Source organism: Cibotium barometz, chromosome 59, assembly GCF_041138505.1.
Source record: "Cibotium barometz isolate CiBa-2024 chromosome 59, ASM4113850v1, whole genome shotgun sequence".
Taxonomy (NCBI): Eukaryota; Viridiplantae; Streptophyta; class Polypodiopsida; order Cyatheales; family Cibotiaceae; genus Cibotium; species Cibotium barometz.
Window position 1 is genome coordinate 6,029,027 of NC_141104.1, and position 15,045 is coordinate 6,044,071.

At 45.5% G+C, this 15,045-nt stretch overlaps 1 pseudogene across 1 annotated transcript; it reads left to right on the plus strand.

Moving 5' to 3' along the window:
• Positions 1 to 244: 244 nt before the first annotated feature.
• LOC147605419 (pentatricopeptide repeat-containing protein At1g11290, chloroplastic pseudogene) lies at positions 245 to 12,965 on the plus strand (annotated as a pseudogene). Its single transcript, XR_015265132.1, has 4 exons — positions 245 to 3,518; positions 3,621 to 3,702; positions 3,865 to 4,361; positions 12,403 to 12,965. The product of XR_015265132.1 is annotated as a pentatricopeptide repeat-containing protein At1g11290, chloroplastic pseudogene (transcript).
• The last annotated feature ends 2,080 nt before the right edge of the window (positions 12,966 to 15,045 follow it).

Sequence of the window (15,045 nt, forward strand, 5' to 3'; positions counted from 1 at the left end):
CACAATCCATTTGAAAGAAAAATTGCCAAAATCTTAGCGTTTAGTTCAAAGCCAATCAAATTTTTTTTTTTCAATCTCTTAAAACAGTGGAGATTACACTAAAGGATGGTTTTTTTCTAGCATCGGCGTAAACATGCAAATGGCTTCATGCCTTGGCCCTCACACACTAGGTTACTAGAATGGTTCCTACATTGTGCACTGGTGTAAACATTCAAATGGCTTCATGCCTTGGCCCTCACACACTTGTTTACTGAACATTGTGCATGGGCTGCATGATGATTATTATGGTTCAAGCCAATGTGTAGCGGGTTGCTTGCATGTATCATCGCGTCTCGAGCCTGAGCTCTGGCGTGTGTAATTCTTTAAGGCCTGCATTTCGGCGGGGTTCCTCTCGATCGTCATGGCGGACTCGGGAGAAATGGCCACACGCGGGCGTTGGATTCTGTACTCTCACGGCAAGGGAGTTGATGGCCATACACGATGGCACCATGGCCGTACATGCCTTAGACGCTTGCAAATCCGGTGTAAGTTCCGATACCTTTGCTTCTGCCTTGCAGAGTTGCCAGGCACTCTCTGATACCAATTGCATCCATGCCCACATTGTGGCCAGCGGTGTAGAGCAGCTCACCTTTCTGGGGAATCACCTCGTACGTGCGTACGACACGTGTGGAAGCCTTAAGGACGCCCGAAAGGTCTTCGATCACATGCTTCAGAGAAACCTCGTCTCATGGAACATTATGATCGCTGCACATGCCCAGCACCATGATGGCCATGAGGCCATCCAGCTTTTCCACATGATGCATCATCAGGGTTTGAAGCCAAATGACGTTACTGTCATCAGTGCCCTGCATGCCTGCACAAGTGCAATGCTCCAAGAAGAGGCCAAGCTGGTTCATGCTTTTGTTGTTGATGGTGGTTTTGCATCTAGTAATCTTGAGAATGCTCTCTTCAGTACGTATACCAAGTGTGGGGGCCTACATGATGCTCTGAATGTGTTTGAGAGAATGCAATCCAGGAACGAAGTTTCATGGAATGCAATGATTTCGGCATATGCCCGCGATGGCAAATGCGAAAAAGCTCTCCAGTATTTTAGGCAAATGGTTTTGGAAGGTGGTAAGCCAGGCCGAGCCACCTACATGACCCTACTCAATGCATTTGATGGCTCCATGGCCTTGCTAGAGGGTAGGATCATCCATGTGCAATTTTTAGGTAGCAACATAGAGTCGGATGCTGTTTTGGGAACTGCCTTTCTCAACATGTATCGCAAGTTTGGCAGCTTGAAGGATGCACAAAGATTGTTTGACAATTTCCCACAACGGAATTTGGTCTCTTGGAATGTAATGATTGCAGCTTATGCTCAGCATGCTCATACCAAGGAGGCTCTAGCATTATTCAAACAAATGGAAAAGGAACCTATTACCCCGGATGGGATTACCTTCATAAGCATACTCAACACATGCACCAGTCCTGCAGCTCTAGCCGATGGTGATGCAATATACGACAGCATCATCAGGTGTTGTATGGAGTCGGACGCTTTGGTTGCTAGTTCTCTTGTGAACATGTATGGCAAGTGTGGAAGCCTTCTTGAAGCAAGAACATTGCTCAACAGACTGCCAGATAGCAACTTGGTCGCTTGGAATGCAATGGTCACAGTTTATGCCCAGCGCGAGCTTGCACATGAAGCCATAGAACTCTTTGAACAGATGCGGCTGAAAGGTGTGATCCCAGACAGAGTCACACTGATCAGTGTAATTCGTGCATGCTCCAAACCGTCAGTTTTAGAATATGGAAAGCAGGTCCATGTTTTAATTCTAGACACTAGCTTCCATACAAATACCGCTGTGGGCAATGCTCTTGTGACTATGTATGGTAAGTGCAAGAACTTGGGCTGTGCACGGAAGGCTTTTGACGCAATGTCTTTGCATGATATTATATCTTGGAATGCATTGATGGCAGGTTATGCTCAGCAGGGGAATGCAAAGGAGATCTTAGAGCTCTTTTTAGAAATGGAGCAGAAAGGTGTTAAGCCAAATAAAGCATCATTTGTAAGTGCACTGGATGCATGCTGTTGTCCTGCAGCTCTTACAGGGGGAGTGAAAATTCATCATCAGATTGTTGATCTAGGCTTTGAGACAGATATTATGGTGGGAACTGCCCTTGTTACCATGTATGGTAAGTGTAGTAACCTTGAAGGTGCACGTAATGTGTTCAATAAATTGGCTAAGCGAGATGTAGTCTCGTGGAGTGCAATGATTGCAATGTATGGTCAGCATGGGCATGGTAAGGAAGCATTTCAACTTTTCAAGGAAATGGCTTGTGAAGGTTTGATTCCAAACAAGGTAACTTATGTAAGTATCCTAGATGCATGTGCAAATGTGGCAGCGTTACCAGAGGGTAAGCTGGTCCATGCGTGTTTTATGGACAGCCAATTGGAGCTGGATGTCGTTGTGGGGAATGCTCTCATCAGCATGTATGGTAAATGTGGGAGTCTAGAAAATGCAAGAAACATTTTCATGAGTATGCCCAAAAGAGATGTGGTCTCGTGGAGTGCATTGATTGCAGCCACTGCTCAGCATGGCCATGGCAAAGAGGCTGTCCTTATTTTTCGTAAAATGAGCAAGGGTGGTGTCAAGCCTGACAGCATCACGTATGTTAGTGTTCTGTCAGCATGCAGTCATGCAGGTCTGGTTGATGAAGGGCGTAGATACTTTGATTCTATGAAACGAGATCATGGCATTGCTCCAACGGAAGACCATTATTTGTGCATGATAGACCTTCTTGGCCGGATGGGGAGACTAGAAGAAGCTGAGCAATATTTATGGAAAATTCCAGGTAAACCTGGAGTTGTGGCATGGATGACTTTGCTGAGTGCATGCAGGATTCATGGCAACCTGGAAAGAGGACAACGTGCTGCAGAACATGTGCTTGAGTTGGATCCCCAAAATGATGCAGTGTATGTCATGCTTTCAAACATCTACTCTGCAGTGGGCAAGTGGGAGGATGCTTCAAAGATGAGAAAAGTCATGGCAGACAGGGGCGTAAAGAAACTGCTAGGATGGAGCTCAATCATGCTGGATGGCAGGGTGCATGAATTCTCAGTGGGGGATACTTCACATCCCCAAATAAGGGAAATACGCATGGAGTTGGACAAGGTGACCATGGAGATGAAGGAGGTGGGATATGTTCCGGATACGAAGCTCGTGCTGCACAATGTAAAAGAAGAGGAGAAGGAGCGGCTACTTAGCTATCATAGTGAAAGGCTAGCAATTGCATTTGGGTTGATCAGCACTCCTCATGGGACACCGCTGCACATAATCAAGAACTTGCGGGTTTGTGGAGATTGTCATGCTGCTACCAAATACATCTCCAAGATGACGGGGCGAGTTATCATCGTGAGGGATGCCAATCGGTTCCATCACTTTGAGAATGGGATTTGTTCATGTGGGGACTATTGGTGACAATCATTACATGAAGTTGGCAAGGTCATTGGTTTTACGTCATTATTTATATGTCTCAAAGTATGTATTCTTGGACTTTGTATTTATTTATTTTGCTTATAGCCACTTTATTTTTTTGAATTGATTATTTTGTTTAATGGCATGTGGGCTGAGACATGGCAGGAGAACCCTATGGGGAACTTTTGATAAACCACACACAGAACAGCACTGGTGAATCTCTTGGATTTCATCAACAGCAGAAATGGTACGTAAAGAGTGTTTTCTGATCTCTATTGTTGTCCAGTGAGAAACGTATTATTAGTCGCATGCACCTATTATTTCCTCAAGATGCAGTGTGACATGCTCTATTGGGCTAGGAGGATCTGGCATTAGAAAGCTATGGTGTAACTGTGAGCCCTTTCTACAGGTACGGAAGAGGCCACAGCCTGTTGTGAGGCCAAGGGAATAATGGGTTTTATATGCACATTAAGACCAAGCCATCTGCACCCATCTGCCACAAAGCAGGAGGAAAGACTTCGGCGAAAGCCAGGCAGGAGAGTCACCGTTTTATTTTGCAGTGGATGGTGGTGAGAGTCAAACAAACCTTGAAGAGAAATTGAGAAGTGAGAGGAGATTGGTTGGCCAAGTTACAGGCAACATAATAACAGATCTCAGTTTGGGGTGCATTGAGCTAGAAAGTTGCCTCCAATATTGGCTTCTTCTGATAGCTTTGAGCACTTACGGAAGATGTGGTCCCCAATGAAGCTCTTCATCCAATTGCTTAAGCAGTCAAAGCAGCAAGCAGACTAGGACCTCTAGTTATTTTGCTCAAGAAGCAGTCCATGGTGGCTTTAATCTGATGGGGATGCTACATAGCAAACAGCGGGGCATTGACTAGTTTTTCAAGTGATGAAGCTTCTCTATGTAAGTTTCACTTTCTTATGCAGATAAATGTTTAAATAATTTCATTTCTACTTGCAGAAAGGTCTATTTGCAATTGTGTCAAGAGAAGTTAATTCCTTGCCTCATACCTTTGCTAGTTGCTTTTTTCTCTGAAGGTTCTTATAGAGCTCCAAAAGTTTTACATGTCATTCGTTCTCATTATAACCCGATGCTTCTTACCTCCCTCCTGATCAAGCAAGCTTAGGGCTCTAGGTATGTAGAGAAACATATAGCCCCTCCTCATAGCACCCTAAATCTGCTCCCAGGGGCCACGAAGAGATTGATCCAGATAGCTTGGATGATCTCTGTCGTATAGAGCCACAGCAATGTCAGCAGCCTGGGGTCAAACCGCTCTATGTCGTCTGAGGATGTCATGAATGTACAGCTGGCAGGTAGAGCATCTGGCTCTTAGTATAAGGCGATCTCGCTCTCTGGTCACCCCCGGAGTGCTAGAGGTTGAGGGGGCTCAGATCAAAATGGGCTGAGCCTGGTCTGTAGTCCTCACTGTCGAAAGATGGGAGAAGAAGTCAGTAACGGAAGCCTGGGAGGTGTCCTTGTGACCTCTGTCGCATAGAGCCACAGCAATGTCAGCGGCCTGGGGTCGAACCTCTGTATGTTGTCTGAGATGTTGAGGATGTACAGCTGGTAGGTAGAAGGTTGCTCCTTTACGGGGTCGGGAGCATCTGGCTCTTAGTATAAGTCGAGTTCTCTCTCTGGTCACCCCCGGAGTGCTAGAGGTCGAGGGGGATCGGATCGAAGTGGGCTGGGCCTGTTCTGTAGTCCTCGCTGTCGAAAGATGGGAGAAGAAGTTGGTAATGAAGGCCTGGGAGGTGTCCTTGTTTTGTGACCTTGGTCCTGGGAGTGCTGTCTCAGTATGCCCTCATGATGTCTCCGGAGCTCCAGTAAATACATGCCCAAACATCTCTGGTCCTCGTACCATATGACTCAAGAGAGGCCCAAAACCATCTCAGAACAGGCAATGAAATCTCCCCTGGATCTCATAGTAGGCGTGCATTGAAACAATTAGTGCTCCTCTGTCTCCACCTCTCCAGTCATGCAAATCCTGCAGGTCCGTGCCTCTAGCAGAATGCCCTGTGCCCTGCCAGCCTCAACCCGCAGGCGCTGTTATGAAACTCTTAGCTGACCATCGTCATATGAAACTGTTATGAAACTCTTAGCTGACCATCGTCATATGGAATAAGACACATGCCCCTGTAAGAATGTGCGCCCCCCCCCTTTCCTACTTGATTTCAAGAAAGCCTATGACAGAGTAGATTGGGGCTTTTTGGAGGGGATGATGGGCAGGATGGGTTTTCTGGGGGAGTGGGTCTGAGGTGTTTCTGGACTCTACTCAGTGTCACACAGCAGAGGCGATAGATTTCCGCTTTCTCGCTTGGCTGCCCACTAGCACCGTATCTTTTTTTGTTTGTAGCCAAGGCCACCCTGACTTGGTGTCCAGTTGAGACTTTTCAGTGGATCTCGAGGGACACTCCAGTTCGTTATCTTGGATGCCAGCTGGGCATTGATATCTCCCATGAGCAGCAGCTTGCCCCTCTCCTTCTGAGCATTCAGAAGAAGCTTCTATGTTGGAGTTCAGCCAGGCTTTCTTTAGCTGGCCGGGTTGTGGTGGCAAACCAGGTTCTTCTCGCCACCATGTGGTACATCACCTCCTGTTGGTCCTCCTCCCAGGCTTGTATTGGTTAGGTTCAACGGTTGATCAGCAACTTTCTGTGGTCTTGGATTGGTTAAGTTCAACGGTTAATCCACAACTTTTTGTGGGCTGGCAGCACGACGGGAGGCCTGCCCAAGTCAAGGTGGCCTGGAGAGGAGGCCTACGGCTGCGACGCAGAGGGGGCGTGGGCATCATTGACCCCTCCACTCTTGGGCAAGTTGATTGTTCGAGGCCTTCCGGGCGGTGAGCCGTGGAAGTCCTTCCTCTTGGCTAGGATCTCCACCCGCACCCCAATTCTGGGAGGCCTTGGCCTCAGAGCACGAGATGGATTTGCGTTTGAGGACAGATTTGCAGCCAGCCTCTTGTGTGCTTGGGATCATCTCAGGCTGAATCCTACGGCCTAGCTATGCAGTGTATGCAAAAAAGGGGGTACCAGGAGTCTCCTCCTCGTCCTCTGGATCATGCCATGTCCACTCCCCCGGGTCCCACTGGACGCATGTGAGAGGCCGGCCCTCCCAAATCCACAAACACCAGAGTCTCTCTTTGGCCACCTTGGCCCCGGTGGAGGGTCAATGTGCCATTTGTCCCTCACTCTCTACAAGGTGCATCCCTTGAAATCCTCCAAGGGGGGCTCTGCTCTCTCCAGTAGCCATGAGGTCCAATAGAGAAGGTGAGTAAGGCGGAGCTTGCATCCATGCCATGAATTGCCAAGGGTATATCATGCTTGGTGAACACTCCCAGCCACTATGGGGGAGGAGGGTCCGGGATTGGGGCTAGCCACTTTGGAGAGATGGAAGAGTCGATCTCGAGGCTAAGTCTATCCCTGCCCTGGATCCCAGTAAGGCCCCTCTCTTGGGCCTCTGGGGGCAACTGTCTGAATCAATCTCCAAGTGACCTAGCGGGACCCGTGCTCAAAGCTCCCCATGATACATGTGGACGAGCTCCAAGCATGTGACCACTAGACAGACAGACCAAGGGGTTCCAAATTAGAGGTTGTCGAAGACGCTCCTTGAAGGCTACTGGAGTTGACTGTTGCCAGATTTTGAGGGTACACTAGCAGCAGCAGGACACTAGCATACCCAGGGCCTTTCGTTGCACTTTCTGTGAGATTTATGGAAGAGGTTGTGGGATAGTTTTCGGCTGCGCGGAAGATCACTCTCTTTATGTGGCAATTGGCACATAAGAGTTTGGCGGTTGGCACTTGGTTGGCCATCGGAGGTAGGTCAGCATTATGTCCGAGTTGTGGCCATCCCTAGGAATCCTAGCGTCATTATCTTTGGGATTGCCCGAAGGCTCAGCAAGTTTGGCAGTGGATCCTCTGCATCTTTACTATAGACAGGATCCCTTTCCACATTGTTAGGTGGGGCACTGAGGCCGAGGCCGTCATGGCGTATGAGGAGGGTGGGGGACTAGCCCTTCAGGTCTTCATCTTCGTATTTCTGCGGTGCCCGTCCTAGCTCCATCTCCTAGTCACTGGACTCTTATGAGAGGTGGGAGATCTGCAGGATTGCCGCATGGCACATTAAGAGAGCTCGATGCAGTGAAGCCATTGAAGGCACCCTCACTCTGCCAACAGAGTCCATCAGGAGCATCTGGCTCGATATCATTCTTGAAGGAGATGTAAAGCTTTAAAATGGCAATGGTCAGCACAACTGAGTGTTGAACTATGTGCAAGGGAATTGGATGAAGGAGTCAGAAGAAGATAAGTTGATGAAGATGCAACCATGGACCCTCCAGCACTGCGAATATTGGAATCACCTCGGAGAGAGCATCCACCAACCTGTTTCCTCGAAACAAGATGCCACCACGAACAACAAGGAACTTTGCTTGGCCACGAATTCCTACACAAGTGTGCAGTGAACTCCAAGAATAGATGATGAGCTGCTGGACATACCGCGCCCATAATCCCCAACAGTGAACGGAACACATCACGTCCCAAAAGCCTCGAATAATGAACTTGGAACAGATCCAGTTCATAATCTCTGCTATACCAAAGATAACCATGTCCTGCCAGATGTCTAATGCGTGGAACTCTGAATCACGGTCCCCATGCACCAGTAAGTGGAGCAGTAATCAGTTCCCTCTCCGGTCCACAAGCCTCTTCTGGTTGGAAGCACATGGGGGGAAACTGCATGTGTACTAGAGAAGCACACCATCTGGGATCTCTTGAGCCGGAAGCGCCCTGGGAGTCCTAGAAGTGGTACTAGAACCTGTATCACTATCTTGTGTCGTGTCTTTGCCTTTTCTCTGAGATGAAGCCTTGCCCTTGGTCTTGTCCTTCTTCTCGGACAAACAATCCTTGGACAGATGTCCTCTTTTCCTGCAAGAGAAGCACCGACTCCGACCTTTCTTTTGAACTAAGGAAAGTGCCTGGTCAGAACTGTTGACCGACACCTTCAACTTACCCTTTGAGATGAGAACGGACTCCTCCTCCAAAAGTAGGGAGCTAAGATCATCAAAATCCAACCGAGTGTATGTGACCTGGCACCGCAAAGATCGAGAAATAACATCATAGTCTGGAGGAAGCTTGGTGAGGATAAGAGCAGCCAGCTGAGAAGAGGACAAAGCAGCACCCATGGCTAGTAACTAGTTGGTCATGGATAACCTTGGCTTTCATCAGAAAAGACTGCATTGAATTGCCTTTAGGAAATAACAAACCGTAGAGCTGCCCTTGCAAGGTAATTGCCCTCATCGATGAATCTCGTGCAAAGAGATCCTCCAACTTTGACCATACCTGATGAGCACTGGAGAGAGTTTGCACTGCTGGTGAGACCTCCTCGGTGATGGTCCGCATAAGCGCAGAATGCGCCTTCGAGTCCCGATTCTCCCAGTCTTGTAATTCCACAGCAAATTCATCCTCCTTATCTTGAGTCCACCGCCTAGAGTTTTGAGGACGCTCGGGCTTCCTTTCAGTGCCTTGAACAATGTCCCACAAACCTTTGTGGATGAACCAGACCTGCATCTGAAGCTTCCAATGAGCGTAGTTGGGTCCTTTCAACTTGTCATCTTTGTTCGTAAGGGGGGGCGGGGTGGGGGGGGGGGGGGGGGGGGGCATATCTACAGCAACAAAGAACAAATCTCAGCTCTCAAACACTTCTCTCAAGTGTTTTCCAACGAAGCGAGGCACCAGAAACAATCAGCCCCCTCTCAAACCGTAGAGAGAGAGGCGGGACAGTATCAAAACAGTCCAAGATCCACCGGGAACCTCCTACCGGAAGGGCAAGGACTCCTGGAGGAAGAAGACAATGTAGGGCCACTTGTCTGGCAGCACCAAACGCAAAGAACTCACCAAAAACAGAAGCTGGTGTAGAAAACACAGCCACAACTCCGCCTTTTGCCTCTGCAGAAGAAAACGCAGCCACCAAAACTGGCTGGATAGCCTCTGTAGGAGAAAACGCAGCCAAAACACTTCAAGATCTGCCTTTGAAGAGCAAAACACAGTTTGTAGGGCTGGCCGACAGCAACCAGAAGAGGGCTGGACCAGAAACGCAGCAAGGTACTGAAAACGCAGCAACTATATGGACTGATCTGCAGCCGGAGAAGTGATGGAGGCAAAACGCACAACAGAAGTGGGCAGATTTGGAGGGTTTGGAGCAGCCTAGACCTAAGCGTATGATACCATGAAGGAGATAGCATAGGCGGAAGCATAAACAGTAAACATATGAGAGAGTGCAAAGTAGAATGAGAGAGTTGGACAAGATCACCTTTTATAACAGCAGTAAAGCTTTACAATGGCAATGGCCAGCAACTGAGTGTTGAACTATGTGCAAGGGAATTGGATGAAGGAGTGAATAATGGGGAACTCCTTATATAGTGCCTCAGTGACCTGGCCGACTGCTCACAGGACAAATAAATAGGAGAAATACAATAAAATGTCAGATAAATGGTAAAAGCCCGAGAACACTGAGATGCACAATTCTAACAATTCTTACCCTTCGAGGCCAATGGGGAAAGCTTTATGGTTGTTCAAACTGCATGCGTAAGCGTCGGGAAGCCTTCTTGAGGATCTGGCGGCCCGGTCCCTTTCTCGTTGACAGTGGTGGTGAGCTTGCTTGGCATTATAGACCACTTGTGTGGTTATTTCCCCCTCCCCTTGTTGTATGAGATAGCCTTCTCCTCATAGAGTAGCCAAACGGAGGAGAAGTGCATCCGTCCCCCCATTCTGTTGAGCAAAAAACTGATGCAAAAAGGTTGATTCAATGCAAACCCTAAAACATAAACCCTAATTTATTGATTTACATGCAAACCCTAGTGTTGATGCAAATCTTTTTCTAGGAAGAGCCTAGACATGCTCTACCAATGTAACATGGCTACTATTCGGAAGCATGCTTAATGATGATTAATACAAATGAATAAAGAGTAACGCTAATCACATGCTCATGACATAGAGAAGTAGAGAGAAGGAGAAGAGAGAGACTCTTTACCTAACCTACTCCTACTATATATATTACTGAATGAATGATAATTACAATGATTGTCATAGATCCAATGTAGATCTAGACTATGAATACTATGCTTGAACTAGTGCTTATTGTCCTCCTCTGCGCATTAATGGAAAACACTGATTTGGAGATGCACTTGGCTGATCCAAACTATTAGACTGCATGCCCTTTGTCTTGGCTCTGTAATCCCTGCCCGTAATATGTCCCAATCATTGGTGTATGTCTTGGGCACCTATAATCTAACTTTGCCCTTAAAGCGGCCGCAAGAAATAACCATGTCTACGTGGCACCAGATTAAGGTGTGCACGTGACACACATGTTTTGTTGGCATATAGTCACCCACATTTCACATGTTTTGTTGGCATATAGTTACCTACATATCACATGTTTTACTTTTGGTCTCATAGACCTTGTGGGTAGACAAAAAAAAAATTATTTCTTTTTTTCTCTCCCTCTCTTCAATTACTCTCTGCCAAGTTTTTTTTTTTTTTGTTTTTTGTTTTTTTTTTTTTGGTGAGATATCCTAGACAACATACAGCCACGGGCGGGGCCTCCCTTCATCACCTTACAAGCTTTTGCGATGATGCCTGAGTACACGCAACAATGGAGACCCTTAATCATCATCAAGGGAAATAATTTCTTTGTTGTGGATGGTTCATTTGAGCTACAGGGAAAACTTACCTCTAGTGGATGGTTTGTGTGCGCTACAGTAGAGTCATTGAGCTGCCCAAGTTTAAACGCATGCCTTAATCATCATCAATGCTTCCACAACATAGTGCATGTAGCAGTAAGTATAAGGTCATCATCTCTATAGCTGTCTTGCCATAGTAGATTAGTATAGTCTACTATCTCGATTCTCTGGAGGTATCTTGCTATAGCAGGTGCTTCGGATCTTTGAATCCGAGGTTTACGCATTCCTTTAGCCACATACAGAGCTGATTAACTATCAACCAATGCAAGCATCGTGGCCAATTATCTTCCATGTGTACCATTATGTACACTTATTCACTTTTTCCGTGTACCATCCGCACATTCACTCAATCATGCATATTGTCCTTACAGCTTTGCACATTAGACACCACATGCTTACCATATTTACATTACTCAAGGGCGAACTTACGTTGTCAGCCTTAGAGCCTGCTTTACATCCAACATGGTGCCTAATCAGATGTTGAAACAGCCCCAAATATCGGTTTTACAAGGCCTCAGCAAGATACATGCTTTATTGTCTACCATGAAATCACACGACAATGTATCCCTAATAACATGTCATTTTTCGGCAAAGACATAACCAAGAGATGTATGTAAGCCACAAAACCTTGCATATGCACCACTTGCCAATCATCAGCAAGCAAAACCAAGGTTGATTTTGTACTTAGCTTGTCCTCAAGCCTTGCAACAAGTTTCATGTAGTCCATGCATCATGAGTTCATGCCAACACTTTTGCATCCTCACTATAATGCCATAGAGAGGGCATGAACTTTAATACCCAATCGCTCTTGCATGCTGAACTTGCCATACCTTGGCAATTGCATGCATATTTTAAATTTCTAATGGCATTTTATCTTAGGCATTTTCTGGCCTATGGCAGATGACATTAATGTAGCATACACATAGCCACATAAACATAACTGATTCATGCATAATTGATTAAAAGCATTGATAACATTCCATGAGCTAGTGGCTGTCCAACATATTCTGGCACATGTAAAAGATTACCCACCACAAGTGCTTTTGGCTCACTTGCCTTGTAAATTGCGAAACATGGCATGCACACGTCTCTTGCAACTCTATCAAAAAATTGCTTACCATAAAAATTTCTCAAGCATGATGTCTTCATTGCCAGATTGGAACTCCTTGAGCTGCTTCTTATGACGAGAATCTTCATGTCTTCTTATCTTTGTGACAGGTTGTCTTCTCATGAGCACGAACATGGCCTTCCATTCTTCAGGGTTTTTCATGTATATGGTTGTAACACAAAATGCATATCGTGAGATGTCATACGCCTGAGCTTTGGGACTGCTTAGGTGCAATCGACCAAGCATATGAGCAAGTCAGGCAGCAGTTGATGGCCATGGGCAGGTCGGGTAGGCGAGGCAGCAGGTTGGGTAGACTTGGGACTAGGTCGTGTGTGAATTGGGTAGCAGTAAATGGTGCGAACACTTTTTTATTAAGTTGTGAGCAGCCCGACAGCTATTCAGGTTTCTGCCCCTCTTATATAGACAAGGGTTGGATATAAGCCAAGCATCTCATCTTTTGCAAGCATCTGTAACCAATAGCGATTTCTCTACAGTGCTGAATTCTGGAAAGCGATCTCAGCCATGGCTGGACTGAGCCTTGGGGTCTAACATCAGCTAATCAGTGATCTTCTTTCAACATTGTTTTTTTGTACTTTATATTCTTTTATAAAATATTCTCTTGTACATAAATATACAATATGATGAGGATTACTTGTACACCATCACCATGCATGTGTTTTCTATTTTATTGTTTGCTGTCTCTGTGTTAACACTTGCACATAGGCACTAGTGGTCCACATTTGGTATCAGCCTAACCTTGCTTCAGCTAGATTTGCATGCAAGTGCTTATGAAGTGCTTTGCAAGGGGAGGGGGTTCTTCAGTGGGGGTAAAATTGGGACCCAATATTGTGTTGACTCTTATCTGCTCTACTCTCTCTCTAACTTTGTTGCGCGTTACGACGACGATCAACCTATTGCATGCTACACTTTAGTCACATTGGGAGTACAATCACAAGACCCAATTGGTCCCTTTTAACACTAGTCTTGTAAAGGAAAAGCCACTTTGTGGCTTTTAGAGACTTCTGTAGAATTTTGTTGGTGCACAACCATCACAAATACCAGTGGCAATAATGTTATAAAGACAAAGGACTTTTGTGCAATGACTTGTATGAGTTGTGCTTTTACGACGCAAGCAGATGTTGGGACAAGCAAGCTATGGCATAAAAGATTTGGGCACCTAAGTTTTGTAGTCTTGAAAGATATGCAAAGAACTGGAATTGTGGCACATCTACTAGCATTTTTTAAGATGTCACTGTTATGGCTCACCCACTTGAAACACATCCAACAAAAAGATTATGTGATGAACTGTAATAACTGTCGTGAGGATCTTTCCAATAGTCGATCTCGTAACCCTTGAGGTCTCAAAGCTCTACAACTCTTTGAGAAGCAATTTTATCAGGCCTCCTGTAAGCGTTGTCATATCGCCACACGTTGCACTACGTGTACTCATCCCTCATCTCAACTCACTTCACTCACACACACTCACTAGTATGGATTAGAGAGAGATTAGTAAGAGGATTAGCAAGAGCAAGACTCTATTGCATAATGGGAAAGTTATTTGTATTGTGAGAGAGATTCACTTATATACATGGTCATAAGTGTTCACATTTACTTAAATTGTGGTCAGTCGGGCATTTTAGGCTCATAAGAGGCCTAATTCTATTAGAATGACCACTCTCATAATATATCTATGAAGTATATCACTTGGGACTTCATCCTAACTTGTTTCTACCACACGCTCTCTTGAAACGAAAATCACCATAAGTATTCCGTCGGATCATTACGGGTACCCGTCCAGGTTGTAGATTTGGACACCATTGCTTCATATCTTGAATGTATGATCTTTTGGTATATCTACCTTGACTCCTTGATATAAGATAATGGTAGTAGCTCTTGTTAACCCTAGGAATGGGTTAACATTCTCTCCACATTCTCCCCTTCCTGATGTCAATCGTGTCCTCGTAATCACGTCTAAGACCTTTGTGTGTGAAGAATTGACAAGTTTTTTTATGGCTTTTGATGTTGAGTGACATTCAATGGTCTTTGTTCCTCTGTAATGAATAAGAAAGGCTGGTTAGCAAATGAAAAGGTTAGTGATTAGGGGGAATTTCTAACGGGTGGGAGTGGTGGGGGTTTATTGCGACGAGTGATTGCATTTTTATATTTTTGTTTTTATGTAGGTTATATTTTCTGCTCACTTTGTTTTTGGCAATCATAAGCAGAGTTACACGTGATTTGCATTAGTTGGGAAACTAAGAGATATTAAAAATGGAGAAGAAGATAAGGAAAGATTCGGAGGAACGTATGCAAAATCATCAGAACGAGATTGTGATTGTCAGTTCCTCATTTGATTCATTGAAGCGACAGTCATTATTTGAGGAATTTGGTCTTTGATAAAGTCTCTTTTTGTGGCAGGATTCTTATCAAATGTTGAGTAGGACTTGTTCTTGCATACTTCTTTCCATGTGCTTTTTATGCTTTTATGTATATTTAAGTACCCTGAAGCAGATATTCATGAAATACATTAAATGAGTGAAATAGACTCTTATTGAGATGTTGCTTGTTGAAGTACCTAGTGGTTGGTGAGGCATGAAAGAATTCGACGACTTGCGAGGCTAATATAGATATCTTCTCACTAAGCATTAGAGATGAATGTGTTATGAAGATTTAGCTTCGTTTGGGTAGAGAGGTTTGCAAATTGAATGAAAATTCCAAACGATGGGTTGTACCATTGACTAGGTTGTCGCCCACCA